General features: G+C 44.7%; 1 protein-coding gene across 1 annotated transcript in view; it reads left to right on the forward strand.

Moving 5' to 3' along the window:
* Positions 1 to 2,173: 2,173 nt before the first annotated feature.
* The window catches only part of rptor (regulatory associated protein of MTOR, complex 1), a 427,059-nt gene continuing 413,635 nt past the window's right edge, over positions 2,174 to 15,597 (forward strand). The window contains exon 1 of the mRNA XM_078571169.1: positions 2,174 to 2,244. The gene's annotated coding sequence lies outside the window, so the exon portion shown is untranslated. The remainder of the gene's footprint in view (positions 2,245 to 15,597) is intronic.

Below are 15,597 nucleotides of genomic sequence, written 5' to 3' on the forward strand. Positions count from 1 at the left end.
TTTTTTCAATTTAGTTTAATTTTTTTGACTCATAAGATTATACAGGGCAGGATTAAAGTGGAGTTGCTGGTTGGGGGTGCATGATAAGCAACGTGTGGCTGTGTTAATAGAAGTTTATAAGTGTATAAAGACTAGTTTCCACTGTTCTATTCTTCAGTGCCTGGTTATGTGAGTGAGAACAGTATTCCTACATGGAAAGTTCATGTTGAGGAGCTTTTGAAGGATCCCTAACCACACAGCACCCATATTTAAGGAAATTGGCAAAAGAGCCAGATGTGAGATGAGGAGAATTTTTTTTTAATGCAGTGAATTATTATGATCTAGAAGGCACTGCCTGAAGGCAAAATCAATAATCCCTTTAAAAAGTGATAAATAAATGCAGGGAAATATTTTGAGGGCGATGGGGGAATAGGCCTAATTGGAGAAATCTTTCAAAAGAGTGGACAAAGGCATGACGGGCCAAATATCCTCATTCTGTGCTGTTTCGAGTTACCCTGGATCTCTCTGCTGTGGAGGGAGAGGTTTGAAAGCAGCTCCCTTGTCCCTACTCACTCTGCCGGGGAAGAGTGTGTATTCTGGGGAGCGTAAAAGGAAAGCACAAGAACGAGAAACAAATTGAAAGCAGCAGCCAGGAAGAAAAGAGGAAAAAGAGGAGAAAACACGGAAGAGAGTGCGGGAATATGATGGTGTTGGGATGGGAACTATTCCTTCCTTTCCCTATGAGTTGGAGGGTTATGAACTGCAATGTCCAGTGTGAAATGATTGTGGCCCAATTCCGCAGTCTCTCTCTCACACACACACACACAAATACAGTCTGAATGGAGTGGAAAGCAGAGGTGTCACAGGGATTGTTTTACTGATGCAGGGACATGGGTGTTTTACTGTTATGGGGTTCAAGCAGCATTGCGGTGTGAGCCTTTAGCCCTTCACGTAGCCCTGTATGTTTACCCCGATCTGGAAATGCCTCATTCTGAAGAATTTAATCTTATAGGTTCTGTGTGTAAAAAGCAGAGCTGCTGTGTGAGTGTTTAGTGAGCCGACCATCGGTGTGTGGGTGGAGAAGAGGGAAGGTAGAAGCAGTCTTAAAATGAAGGCACATTTCTGCAGCTCAAATCCATTAAATGATTGCTGCAATTCCTCTTATCCCAATAGCGATGCAACTGTTTATTGCCACTATTTCCACTGCGTTTCCAACTCTTGTAAATTAAAAATATATGGAATTGCTGAAATAAATAAAAAGCAATCAAAGTTGGCTTGGCAGTGATTATTTTTCTCATACAATAAAAGCTACCTAGTTATAGGTAAACTCAGCATGCTGTCATAACCCTATAACAGGCAAAAAATGTTGAAGGCTGGGTTTGAATAGCGTCAGAGCTTAAAGAACATTCAAAATTCCCCTTATATATCTTCCCAGCGGAATGGACTACAGTAATCCCCCATCTCCACATGAGAGCAAATCTACTTTGACGGTTACTAAATTATCAGAGTGCTTATCCAACATCCAATAATGGATGAGCAGAAATTTCCTCCAATTAAATATTGGGAAGACTGAAGCCATCGTTTCTGGTTCCTGTTCCAAACTCTGTCCCCTAGCCCCTCCACCCCTCTCCCTGACAACAGTCCGAGACTGAACCTGTCCATTCACAACCTTGGTGTCACATTCAACCCAGGATGAGCTTCTGACCACATACTCGCGCCATCGTTAGGACTGCCTATTTCCACTCCTATAGCATCATCCGACTTTGCTCTTGTCTTGGCTCATCTGCTGCTGAAACCCTCATGTTACCTTTCGGCTTGCCTAATCCAACACACCCCCCTGGCTGGCCTCCCTAATTTTATCCCCCCTTAAAACCTGAAGCAGTCCAAAACTCCATTGCCAGCCTCTTAAACTCATGTCAAGTCCCATTCCCCTATCACTCCTGTATTCACTGACTTCCCCCCTTTGCTTCCCAATCAAGGCACATCATCCTAGTTTTCAAATCCCTCCATTGACTCGTCCTCCCTTTCTCTGCAATCCCTTCAGTCACGCGACCCTTTGAGACATCTGTGCTCAACTATTCTGGCCTGTTGACCATCCCCAATTTTAATTGGTGGCTCAGCTGAGGTGGGGGAGGTGTGGCTAAGGATACCGGACACTGTACTCGGACACGGAGTGGTTGGTGGGAATGATGGCAGCGCACATTGAGATCCATTGTGTTCCGAGTTGGAAAAAGCCCAATGGGAAGTAGAAAAGCCGGATTGCAAGTAAGTGAGAGACAGAGGTCGGAGCTGGTGGAAAAAAATATCAACGCCAGCTTCTGTTTTCTGTGTCCCAATTGGTTGGAGGCTCTTGCAGACAGGGAAAGAAGCAAACACATGTCCCTACTGCTGTTTCTCTGTGTTAAGTGTACTAAAGCACAAAGTACAGCACTGGTTATAAAGCCATCTAGCACCGGAAAATGGCCAGACCGGCTAGAAACTGGACTACTAGGTGTAAAACCGGATGACTGACCACCCTATAGATGACCCTCAACTGCTTAGGCCCTAAACTCTGGTATACTCTACCTACACCTCTCCATCTCTCCCACTTACCTCCTTAAAATCTAACTCTTTGACCAAGCTTATCTGACCTAATGTCTCCTTATGTGGCTTGAGGACACATTTTCTTTACAATGTTCTTGTGATGCACCTTAGAAAGTTTTCTTACATTTAAAGGTGTGGTGTAAACATAAGCTGTTATTGTTGATCCAAGGCCTTGTTAATAATGCTGTTGAGTTTGGATGTCAGGGGAGTGGGTTCGGGGTGTCTCACCCCATTTGATGTCCTTATCGTTCCCAAGGCTAACTCCTAATCTCTGCTGGGAACTTCCCATAGTGGTATTATTGTGGATAGGACTGGGAAGGCAGGATAAAGATGAGTCAGGGGGTTCTTGCTCCTGTTTGTTACCTAGTGATCCATGCTGGAGGGTGTGTGCATGTCAACCTTGAATGGGGATAGTGAGATGTCCAATCGACATAGAGTTTCCACTAGAGACACAATCAGCAAAATGTAGCCAGAATGCACTGGATGTAGTGCCGGGTTTGCCAACGTGAATTTTGCAGAAATTTCCTTCCAAACCTATTAGCATAAATCCGAACCTGATTCCATGAATCAGAGCAATCAAGCAGTGTTACCGATTCATGACTAGAACAGGGCAGCATTGTAAAAGGGGGTGGGATTGCCAGGAATTCAGCCATTTTTCAACTGGCTGACTTATTGCTCTTACCCTGGCTCTTTCTGCCCTTGCTACATAAGACCTGTGACCAAAAGTCAATTGAAGCCACACAGGTGTGACCTGTTCTGCTGTCGTTGACTGAATTTATACCCATTTGCGCTGAATTTAAAGTTATTGCAGCAGTGACTTCAATCTTTTGCTAGTAGAGGTGAGTGATGCCGGATTAATGTGACCTGGGTAGCTGTGTGCAATGTGATGAACACTCCCGAACAGGCTCTTCCAACTGGTATCGTGGCCAGTTTTGTGGTTGAATGTATTTCTGAAACAGAACAAAATGGTTATCGGAGCACCTAGCTAGATAGATGTGAGTCCTGAGGAACAAAGGGACCTTGGCGTGTGTGTCCGTAGACCTCTGAAGGCGGAGGGGCATGTTAGTTGGGTGGTGAAAAAGGCATATGGGACACTTGCCTTTATCAATCGAGGGATAGATTACAAAAGTAGGGAGGTCATGTTGGATTTATATTGAACCTTGGTGAGGCCACAGCTGGAGTACTGTGTGCGGTTCTGGTTGCCACATTATAGGAAGGATGTGATTGCACTGGAGGGGGTGCAGAGGAGATTCACCAGGATGTTGCCTGGGATGAAACATTTAAGTTATGAAGAGAGGTTGGATAGACTTGGGTTGTTTTCGTTGGGGCATGGGCCAAAGGGCCTCTTCTGCACTGTGTGATTCTGTGATTCTGAGTTCAATTAATAACATTAAATCTGAAACAAAAACAGAAAATGCTGGAAAAACTCAGCAGGTCTGAAGAAGGGCCGTGCGGACTCGAAACGTTAACTTTGTTTTTCTCTCTCCACAGATGCTGTCAGGCCTGCTGAGCTTTTACAGCATTTTCTGTTCTTGTTTCAGATTTCCAGCACCCGCAGTATTTTGCTTTTAACATTAAATCTGAGATTGATGGATTTTGTTTTTTTGCTTGCCAAGAGAGTGAAGAGATCTGGAGACAAAGTAGGTGGATGAAGTTAAGTTACAGAATGGCAGAACAGGCTTTGCTGTCTGAATAATCTGTTCCTATGCTCCACAATCTTTAGAGTGATTTTTCATTCAGTTCTGTCTAGACTATGCTGATATTGGGGCTCCATTGTCATGGTTTATGCAGGAAAACTAGTCACTTGGCTGAGAGCCTAGGTGCTTACCCAGCACCTGTGTATCCAAAAACTCAGCAATAACCAGAGCCTAAAGCAGAGAAGGGGAGGACAGATCTTTGGTGGTTCCATCCTTCCCAAGCACAGCGCTGCTAAAGCAAAACCACAAGCTGCCCAATAATGTGCAAAGTTTGTTTTTAATCCACTGCTGAAGAGGGATGAACAAGCACAGAAACAGCCACCTCACACCAGAGTGGCCCATTCTGACACTCGGTTAGAAGCACAGAAATAACGAGGTGGAGCAGGGAGTATAAAAGTAACATCAGCTGGGGGCAGAAAAATCATTGTCATTTTCCACGTGACCGTTCACCACTCCAGCACATTGCAGTGTCTGAACTGGCAGGAATTTCCTCGATGTTTGTTCCCCCTTCAGATGCGCTTTAAAACTCAGAAAAGTGTAAGTGTTTAATTTAAAAAAAAGATATACTTCTGCGTTTTACGTTGTGATGGCCTGAGTTGGACTCCTGCGATGGTGTAGTCTGTTTCTGATTTTCACCGAGAGAAGAAGAGACACATTTCAGCAGGTAGCTATCGCGTCTGGCGACATTTGTTCTGACAGTAGGAATCTCCACCTGGTAACAGCCGCTAGGCTTCCCACTCTTTCTATTTTTGTGTTAGATTTCTGCTCTCTTTCCTCGTTACCAAGTGTGCCAGGGTAAAATTTCCTGAACGAGTTTTGGGCAATGCTTATTAAAAATTCTAGCTCCTGGGTGCTCTGCAACCCAAACAAAATGTGAGATGTGTTAAAGAACTCCTGCGCTCAAATGAATGCACTGCACTCATTGTGACAGGGATTCACAATACAATGATGTAATCTGTTCATTCATGCTTGTACCGTTGATTCAAATCCAACCCAGGCTGAGAGACTTAAAGCCTCTCTCTCTCTCTCTCTGCTGGTTATAACATCCCAATATAAAGTGAGAAGCAAACACTCAGCTAGCATCTGTGGAGGGAACAGGTAAGTTAATGGTTCAGGTGTGGATCCTCTGCTAGAACAGTTCTGCCTGACCACTTTCTGTTTGACTGCATATAGTGACACCACTATTCCCAGTCCTAATGGCGATGATTGGGGTAACTGTCTGATCAATCCCACCCTGCATGGGATTGTTAAAGTGACTGGGATTTTCGGGGTACCTTTTTAATAGCGCAGGCTGTTTAAGGGTGTACTCACGTGTTCTAGTACTCTAGTGGTTGTCTGGGCTCTCAGCCAGCATACATAATAAGGCTTGGCTGATAGCCCAGGCATCCATTAGATTTGTTGAAACAGCTGATCCCCAGTGAAAACATTGTTTGATTGACAGCTCAGACACTCTGATCTCTGCTGTCAATTTCACAAAGTTAACTTGTGTAAAACAAGTTAAGTGGTTCCAAGGATTTGTGGTTTTTGTTATTGATACTTTAAAGAGTCTAGATGATTGACACATTTATCTGCTTGTAGTGAAGACTTTTTTTCAACATAGGAGAAAGTTTTGAATGAATTGCTTTTTTTTACACATACCACTATACACCATAGGGTTCATTGGTTCTAGGCTGTATATAGTGGGCTAATGGGCATGAAAGTGCCATAGCTTGGCATAGGGGCATGAGGGTCCATAGGGGATGGGGCATGGGGAGTGTCTGGAGGATGAGGGGTGAGGGCTGGGTGGCCATTGTGTTTTTATTTTAATTGGGACAAAGTCCCATGGCACCGAGGCGGGCCTTTTAAACAGCCCCCACCTTCGCACCCAGCAGACCCTGTGGCTACTTCCGATCTCTTTCCCTGGTCAGCTGTCCTGATCCAGCCCACACCTGCCCCCCAACAATGAAGATCCGGCCTTTGCGGGCACTTACTCCTGAGGCAGAGCGAGCAGGAATTTTCTTGACTCCCGCTACCTGTCTTGAGGGTGAAAATCCAGGCCTTTGTTGGCCGTAGTTTGGGTCATGAGTTCTGTTCCCGGTTTGAGTGTGTAGAGAATTCCCAGCTCTGCGAACTCAACCTTTAAAAATGGCCACCAGCAGGCCCAGGGTGGGGGATGGGGGATTGGTGGGGGTGGGGTGGTGAGGGATTGGGGGGGGTTGGTGGTGGTGTGGACAAGCTGGAATGGAAGTTGGACCCACCCACCGCCTGGAACGAGTGCGGAGACTATCAGGTGCAGAGGTGGGCTGAGTGGAAGACCTGCCTTTGTGCTCTGGCACTATGTTCAAATGGATATAAAAAAAAACACTCCAGTCCTCACCCCTCACCTCCCCCCCACACACTCCCTGTGCCCTAGCAATGCCAACTTCTGCTACCTCATGCCCACTATGCCAGCCCATGCCCCTTTACCCACCCCCATGGTCTCCCATTCCCCCTATGCCAAGTTCTGTCCTTCCACCCACATCCCCATGGTTATTTATAGCCCCTATGCCAACAGTGCCAACTCATGCCAACACATGCCACCAACCTTTGCCCTTCTCCTTTCCATGTCAACTCATTTAGTATCCTTTGACTGTTCCTTGACAGCTTTGACAGTTCTTTGACAGCTTGATAGTTCCAATGAGTTTGTGCACAAAAAGTGCATAATCATGTTCACTCTTAACAATCCCATAGGGTGCCTCACCTCTCCCATAGGGTGCCTCACCTCTCCCATAGGGTGCCTCACCTCTCCCATAGGGTGCCTCACCTCTCCCATAGGGTGCCTTACCTACCCCAAAGGTGTACCGAGACCATATTCAAACGGGAACCTTATCTCTCCAAAGGGGTACCCTGGAATCCAAATGAATCCAACAAGCTCAGACCTCCTTGCACCTCGTCTAATGTGCACGCTCCAGGTTTCACACTCCTGGCCGACCAAAATCCCAATTCAGTGGAGGCAGCTGGTGATTTAAATGGCCAGCTGCCTCTGTAAACCGCGCATATGCAAGTCCTGGCCTGACTTCACTCCCCCACCTTCCCGTGGAAATGGAATATGCCATGTTCAGGGCTGGGACTTAAAAATTTTCAGCCATTTCCAGGAGATTCGCTATGACGGTGAACCCCATTGTGGCGAAAATCTGGGCCTTTGTTTGCTGCGGCTTGGGGCTTAAGTTTGAAGACTTTATTTGCTGTATCTCATGGGCTGCGCGTAGTCCAGAATGGTTAAAACTGCAAGCCATGACACGCCTCTGACGCAGTCGTTCACACAGTGGTGTCAATATTCACTGCATTTTCTGTCTTTCGTTTTACTCTCCGGCTTTGGGTGGTCTCAACCGAATGGCTATGGCTCAGCAGTGTAAACTGCTCATAATTCAGTCCTGTTGAAAGGTTTGAGTTGTAGCTGGTTTTGGAAAGAGCAGCGTCACAGAAGCTGCAGGAGGTGTCCTGATTTTGTTACTAAGGTAGATTGTTCGGGGGGAAGTAGCTTTTCTGCAGTCAGGGTGTGGCTAACCGGGGCGTGCTTGATGCTAACTTGGAATCTGAAACTACGGGCGGAATTTTAAGCCGCCGGGATTTTACGGTCCCACCGAAGTGAATGGACTTTTGAATGGCACGCTGCATTTTACCGCCTCACCCCCGCCGCAAAGCGACTGTAAAATTCCACCCTAAGTTCAATTCTCCAGCATTGATTTCCTTCACCTTGATGAATGAGTAAAGCATTTCAGCAAGGAAAAGGTACCCATTGTGGCATTCCATTGTTAAAATGTATCTGCTGCACATTCTGTATTTTTGCAGGGATCAATGACATCAGCCATTGTTCAATTTCAAGTTTGACAGCAATAAAGGCCGAAACAGAGCTCATTAAATAATCTTGGAACCCTGTGTAAAATTGGCATGTGGGGAGCACTGATTTTTGTGTGTGTCAGATGTTAGGAACAGGAACACACTCTGCCATGTTTCTAAATGGCGCAGTCTAGTAGCACCATAAGCCAACTCCAGTGCCCTAATGAGTACTTCACATAACATGTGCAAAAATAATGTTCAAGTTGGAGTCCATTTTTTAAAGGAACACACCGCTGGAAGCAGATTTGCAATTAAGCCGAAACAGAGAGCATTTTGCCCTGGCTTAATCTTTTCATCTGCAACCCTCTGTTTACCAGAATTTAATGGGACACTGCCTTCCTTCTGAACAGAATGTGTGTAATTTGTGAAAGGTTTATGGAGACAGGAAAAGCTGTGAGTTAATTTCATTATGACAATACTGAACACCAGCCTGATGGGCTTTTCGTGAATTGTTTGACAATTCTTTTATTTATTGGTTGTTATGCTGGAGCAGGATTCTTGGAGTCGGATTTTAGATGTCAGAGGACCTTACAGCAAAATTGGTGCTTAGCAACGCCACACTTGCTCGATAGTTTGGAGGAAAGAAGGGAGCCATTCTCAGTGCTAAAAACAGATTTGGATAAGGTAATGTAATGCACAGTGGGCTACAGGAAGCAAGTAGAACAATGGATGCAATCAGCAATGGTTAGAGAAATCAGATTTAAATGTAATTATTGGTCATTGCCTAGGCAGTATGAAGAGTTGTCAACAAGGCCACTGAAGTGAGAGGAAACAGCCAGAAGGTAACAGTTAAAACTAAAGCAGGTTAAACTAAACTATGCCGCTGCTCACTAAGGCTACGTGTTGGAACAATGCAGAAGCTTCCAATCACCATACAGTCAATTGCATATTGATCCGTTGAGGATGCCGTGAGTGTTAAGGGTTGTTCCAGGACACTGGACTATAAATTAGGAAGAGCCATAGAATTGAATTTGCATTGGAGATACGATGATAAAAATGAGGCATGAACCATGTCTCTAAACACTGAGGGCAGATAATAGAGATAAAAGCAAGCTCTTTGCCTTAAATTGCTGTTGTAGAATGAATTAACAAGAGTCCAACTTTCTCAAGCCTCAGTCAAGATGAGTAACTTGAGTACAGTCCCCTATTAAAGTAAGACTCGCATTTATATTGTCACAGTTATGAGCTGCATTAGATTATATTTTGGGACTGTGGTTTGAAATTTAGAGTAAATGAAAGGGGTCAGGTGACCTGTTCTGCAGTCTGCCTGACCAGAAGCCTGGCTGGTTTGATTGCTAGCGATCAAAAGAGGTCTTGTTTCACTGAGAAGAAGGTGCAAGATATTTACACTTGGATACAACGGCAGCAGTCTCTGAGTTTACTGCGGCCAGAATTTTAACTTCTTCGGGTGGGCGTGCGCCCGACGCGAGTGAGTGTAAAATGACGTGTGATGACGTCAGGCGAGCGTCCCGACATCATCGCGCACTCCCGCGATATTTCGCTCGGTGGGCTCGTGCGGGAGTCGGCAATTAACAGGCCTATTAAGGCCATTAAAGTACCAATTAAATGTGATTTTTCGCTGCGTCCAATCCGACAGTTGGCGGGCAGGTGAAAACGCTGAGCGGCCTTTGGACTTTTTAGGAAACCTCATCCACGGGCGGGATGAGGTTTCCAACAGCAATTAAAAATAAAATGAAAATTTTAACTTTTCATTAATAACATGTCCCTTTACATTAATATCAGAGGCACATGAGGGGACATTTTTTATTTAACAGTTTTAAATTCTTTATTTTTGACTTTTTACATCTTCATCTCCCTGAGGCAGCTCTGTGACTCAGGGAGCTTTTCCTGCGCGCATTTGCACGCATGCACAAAGTTCCCCGCTCGTCCTCCTCCCCCTCCCCGCACAGGCAGCACTGTGTGCTGCAGCGTGCGTTTCACACTGGGCGGGGCCTCAATTGGCCCGTCAGCGTGAAATCGCGGTCACAGCCCGATCGCAAGCAACGGCCGGCTTCCCGACCACTCCCGCTCGCCCCGAGCATGCCCGACGAGGGCAAAATTCTGCCCGATGAGTGGACTCTGAGTCTCCCAGAGTCCCAGAAATGTGTTGAAGGTACCAGATTGTCAGCAGTAGTAATGTAGAGGTATATAGGTTCTTGACTAACAAAAGAGGCAAAGACTATTGGGGCTAGGCAGAAAGAGGCCACAATCAGATCAGCCATGATTTTATTGAATGGCGGAGCAGGCTCAAATAGCCAAATGGCCTACTCCTGCTCCTAATTCATATGTTTGCATGTATGTTCATATGTAAACTGTCCATTTACTTCTAAGATGAAAGAGAGTTGCTAACTAGCATTTCTACCTCGAGGCAAGGCTAATGTGAAAACTTTTTACCCCAGCGGACAGGCACACGCCCAACCCACTTGAGCCTAAAATGACTCGCGTTGACGTCCAGCGAGCGTCCCGACGTCAACGCGCAGTCGCACGATATTTCAGTTGCTGGGCGTGCGCCAGAGTCAGCAGCTCGCCTGCCCTCAATTAAAAGGCCTATTAAAAGCCATGAACAAGGTAATTAAAAGAAATTTTTCGCTGCCCATCCAACCTTACGGTTGGCAGGGCAGGCGAAAAGGCGGAGTGGCCTTTGCATTTTTTAGGAAACCTCATCCGTGGGCAGGATGCGGTTTCCAACAGCAAATAAAAGTAAAATTTTAAAAATTTTACATTTCATTCATAACATGCCCCTACTCATGAGGGGACATGTTTTATTACATTTTTGAAATCTTTATTTTATATTTGAAAAATGTTCATCTCCCTGAGGCAGTTCTGTGCCTCAGGGAGATTTGCAAGTGCGTACTCACGCTCAAACTCGCCCCCCCCCTGCCCACACAGGCAGTGCTAAGCGCTGTCGCTTGTGTTTCACGTTGGGCAGGCATTATTTGTGAAATTGTGGTGCTGCCCCGATTGCGGGCGGCAGTCGGCTTTCCGACCACCCCGCCCGATAAGGGCTAAGCTGTGCCCAATGTGTTTCACTTTGCCATGGGAAGAGGGTGGAGGAAGCCATTTCTGAGATCAGGTTACGGGCTTCCCTACAAATTAAGGAATATTTCAGGCTGCAGTTTTGTGTGGCTAGCAGAGAGAATAGGCTCTTGGCTTTGCAAACTACCACAGCTTGTTGGGGGAACGAGATGGTGTTACGGCGTTTAGTCGAAGAGACACAATCTTCTAAGGATTCTGGGAGATTAGTCCTGGCATGGCTGCAGGTAGAAGAATAATTGGAACAGGCTTTACTACTAGTGGTGGATTTAAGAAACTCTCCGAAAACTGAGGAAAGCAACGGTCACTCGAAGTTACTTCTAAGTGAAGTAAGAATATGGGAACCCATTGGAAACTGGGAGAAACTGTTTGCTGAAAGTACTGTAATTCCCGCAAGAGTATAATGAATGATAAATATAACACTTTTCCTGTTGTTTAAAGTATAAGCTTGCCTACAAAATAAGTATCTAGTCAATAGTGTTTTATTAGTCATTTGTTACAGTACACGTTTTAACATGTGAACTCTTGTCTTATCATTCTTTCAGCTAGTAACTGGAAGTTCAAATCTTTTTTTCCAAAGTTATTGACCTCTGTGGAGAACATAACAATGTTTTGGTCATCCTTTGAGGTGCAGGTGACCAGCTAGGGTGTTTTGAAGGGTTCTAGTGGGTACATAGCTCTGACCAGTGGCTACAAGTGCATTTATATAGCACATTTCACAATCTCAAGACCTAACAACTCAATTTACAGCCAATGAGTTACTTTTTTGAAGTGTAGCCATTGTTATGATGTAGGAAATTTGGCAACCAACAAATGAACAGCAAGATCCCATAAACAATAAAGTCATAAATGACAAGAACATCTGTTTTAGATGTTCGTTAAAAGATACATATTGGCTAGGGCACTGAGTGAAAATTATAGTTACACTTTTGCTGGGTCCATGTGTCATTTGTAGAATATAATTTGTCAAAGTTGAATAATGTTAGCTTGTTATCTTTATAGTTCTTGGTCAATTACCTTTAGGGGCAGGGTTAAGTTTCATATTCGGTGAATTTTTGCAACTTGGTTGCGCTTTTGGAACCCATTTTTGGAGGATTTATCACACATATATCTATACTTGTTTTTGACCAAGTCTCTCACCACCAACGCACCAAAATTTTTGGAGCCGCCTCCACTACCAAACGCCCCATCCTATCACACACACATTCTGCAGTTAGGGCAACTCAGAAGCAGATTGACTTTCCCTTGACATGGCACTGTATGTTGTTATCATGGAGGAGGGGCAGTACAGGGTGGTGTAAGGAGATTCAAGCACCATTTAAGGAGGATGCGGTCCGCTAGGTACTCTTCCTGTGGACTATACAGGTTACCCAAGTCATATAAGCTTCTCCCTGAGGAATTCTGGAGGAGTGTGATTCATCGAAGAGACAGTAATCTATCTCTGTGACCTCATACAGGAAGAGCTCATGGTGTAGTGGATAATATATAGGCATGGATAGAAGATTGGCTAGCTCACAGGCAGCAGAGAGTTGGCATAAAGGGGTCTTTTTCTGGTTGGCAGGATGTGACGAGTGGTGTGCCACAGGGATCAGTGCTGGGGCCTCAACTTTTTACAATTTATATAAATGACTTGGAGGAAAGGACAGATGGTATAGTTGCTAAATTTGCTGACGACACAAAGATAAGTAGGAAAGTAAATTGTGAAGAGGACATTAGGAGGCTACAAAATGGCATAGATGGCTTAAGTGAGTGGGCAAAGATCTGGGAAATGGAATATAATGCAGGCAAATGTGAAATTGTTCATTTTGGCAATAAGTATAAAAAAGAAGCATATTATCTAAATGGTGAGAGATTGCACAGCTCTGAGATTCAGAGGGATCTGTGTGTCCTAGTACATGAATCACAAAAGGTTACAATGCAGGTACAGCAGGTAATTAGGAGAGTTAATAGAATGTTACCATTTATTGTGAGGGGAATTGATTGCAAAAGTAAGGAGGTTGTACAGGGCATTGGTGTGGCCACATCTGGTGTATTGTGTACAGTACTGGTCTCCTTATTTAGAGAAAGATGTAAATACTTTGTAAGCAGTTCAGTGAAGGTTTACTAGACTAATACCAAGAATGGGCGGGTTGTCTTATGAGGAGAGGCAGGACAGGTTAGGCTTGTATCGCTGGAATTTAGAAGAGTAAAAGGTGACTTAATGGAAACCTTTAGAATCCTGAGGGGTCGTGACAGGGTGGATGTGGAGAGGATGTTTCCTTTTGTGGCTGAATCTAGAACTAATGATCACTGTTTAAAAATAGACAGAGATGAGGAGAAATGTTTTCTCTCAGAGGGTTGTGAATCTTTGGAACTCTCTTCCTCAAAAGGCAGTGGAGTCTTTGAATATTATTAAGGCAGAGCTAAATAGATTCTTGATTAACAAGGGGGTAAAAAGCTATGGGGGATAGGCAGGAGTGTGCAGTTGAGGTTATATTCAGATCAGCCATGATCGTATTGAATGGCAGAGCAGGCTGAAGAGGCTGTGTGGCCTACTCCTGCTCCTAATTTGTATGTTCGTATGTAAGACCTGAAGCCGTTTTCAAGTGCCTGACCTGCTGCACTGTTTTCATCTTTCTCCATTCACAGCCCAAAGGGAAGGTTCAGCTGACCACCCCTCCCTCAGGCTCAGGGCTAGAGACTTCCAAAGACGCTGGGTGTGAGGTATTTACTGATCACTGGGGCAGGTTAACAAACTGCCCATTGTTTAGACTTTGGGGAAGCTATATCAAAGCTTAGCTTATTAGCATTTTAGCCACCTTTTATCTTGGCCCTTTTAAGGGTGAATATACCTTGATTTAAAAGTCAAGAACAAACTGTAACTCTTTACCCAGGTCTTTACCATGAGAAAATGACCAACAGAAAATACCTAACTATAGCAGAATCAAAGATGTGATACGTCCACTCCAGCCACATTAAGGGAGCTGCCACACAGAAGCTAAGCGGCTTTCCAGATGGGTGGAAAGAATATTGGTGGCTGAGTGAAGTCCAGGTTGCTCCTATTCTCATAGAGTCATAGAGGTCTACAGCACAGAAAATGGCCCTTCGGCCCATCGAGTCTGCGCCGGTCAATCAAGTTTAAGCAAGTGGCCAGTTACTCAGCGAGTTAGGTGCCCAATTGCACTTTAACCAGACAATGGTACACGTGACCCAGAGAAGACAATAATCCACCAACATTGCACGAGCAGAGCCGATTTCTTCTGCACCTTGGTGTCCCCTCAGCATTGTTGTGAAAATTGCACTAAAGCAGTGAGTGACACCGGCTCTAAATGGAAACATAGGACAGAAAATAGGTACCTTTTAGGCATCGGACTAGGGGCATTTGTATATTGCACCTAGTGTTGAGTATTTGAAGCTGTGTTGAGCTTGGTGAGCGTACAGGAATAGTCACCAACAGCAGCAGAATTTTGTGCACTTTTGTGTGCTCTTTTCTCACTGGCTATTTCTCTCATAGTCTACACCAAAGATCAGCCTGCCAAGCAAGTCCCTGGTCTCCACAAACTAATTTAGTGCAGACAATATCTGGAAATGCCTTAGGACTGCTGTCATGCTGAATTGTCATGAGCTCCCTCATGTCCTTCTTGTCTTCACATAGCAAAAGACTGAAAACTATCAGATCATATGACTTGAGCCGTGAACCGCAAACCAGTTTTATTAAAAGTAAAGGTTAAACAGTGCCTTGAGGTCAATGCAGCAGATTTCACACACTAACAGAATTTGAAGCTTATACCTTCCCAAATTCAAAAATATTGAAAGATAATGACACTTTTCTACCCCCGATAGTAATGCTGAAGCTGGGCTTTCATCTGTGGTATAAATCTCATTCATATGATTCCAACCCCTCGTCACAGTAGTCAAGGGGCTTGGACTAAAGTGACCCAGAGGAATGAGGAAGATCATAGTAGAAAGGCTACAGAGGAGATTTATGAGGATGTTGCCAGTACTGGAGAATTTTAGCTATGGGGGGAGATTGGATAGGCTGGAGTTGTTTTCTTTAGAACAGAGGAAAGATTTAATTGGGGTGTATAAAACTATGCAGGGCCTAGATAGAGTGGCTAAGAAGGACCTAGTTCCCTTAAAAGAGTGGACAATAACCAGGGGCCATAGATTTAAAGCAATTGGTAGAAGGAATAGAGGAGAAATATTTTCACCCAGAGAGTAGTGGGGGCCTGGAACTCACTGCCTGAAAGGATGTTAGAGGCAGAAACCCTCTTGGATATGCCCTTGATGTGCTGTAACCTGCAGGGCTACAGACCAAGTGTTGAAAAGTAGGATTAATCTGAATAGCTGTTTTTTGGCTGGCAAAGAGCCAATGGACCAAATGGCCTCCTGCACTGTAAATTTCTAGAATTCTATGATTCACTGCATTTTTCCACACCATCTCCTAACAGGCTGCAGCACAAAATTA

Source organism: Cetorhinus maximus, chromosome 24 (genome assembly GCF_964194155.1).
Source record: "Cetorhinus maximus chromosome 24, sCetMax3.hap1.1, whole genome shotgun sequence".
NCBI lineage: Eukaryota > Metazoa > Chordata > Chondrichthyes > Lamniformes > Cetorhinidae > Cetorhinus > Cetorhinus maximus.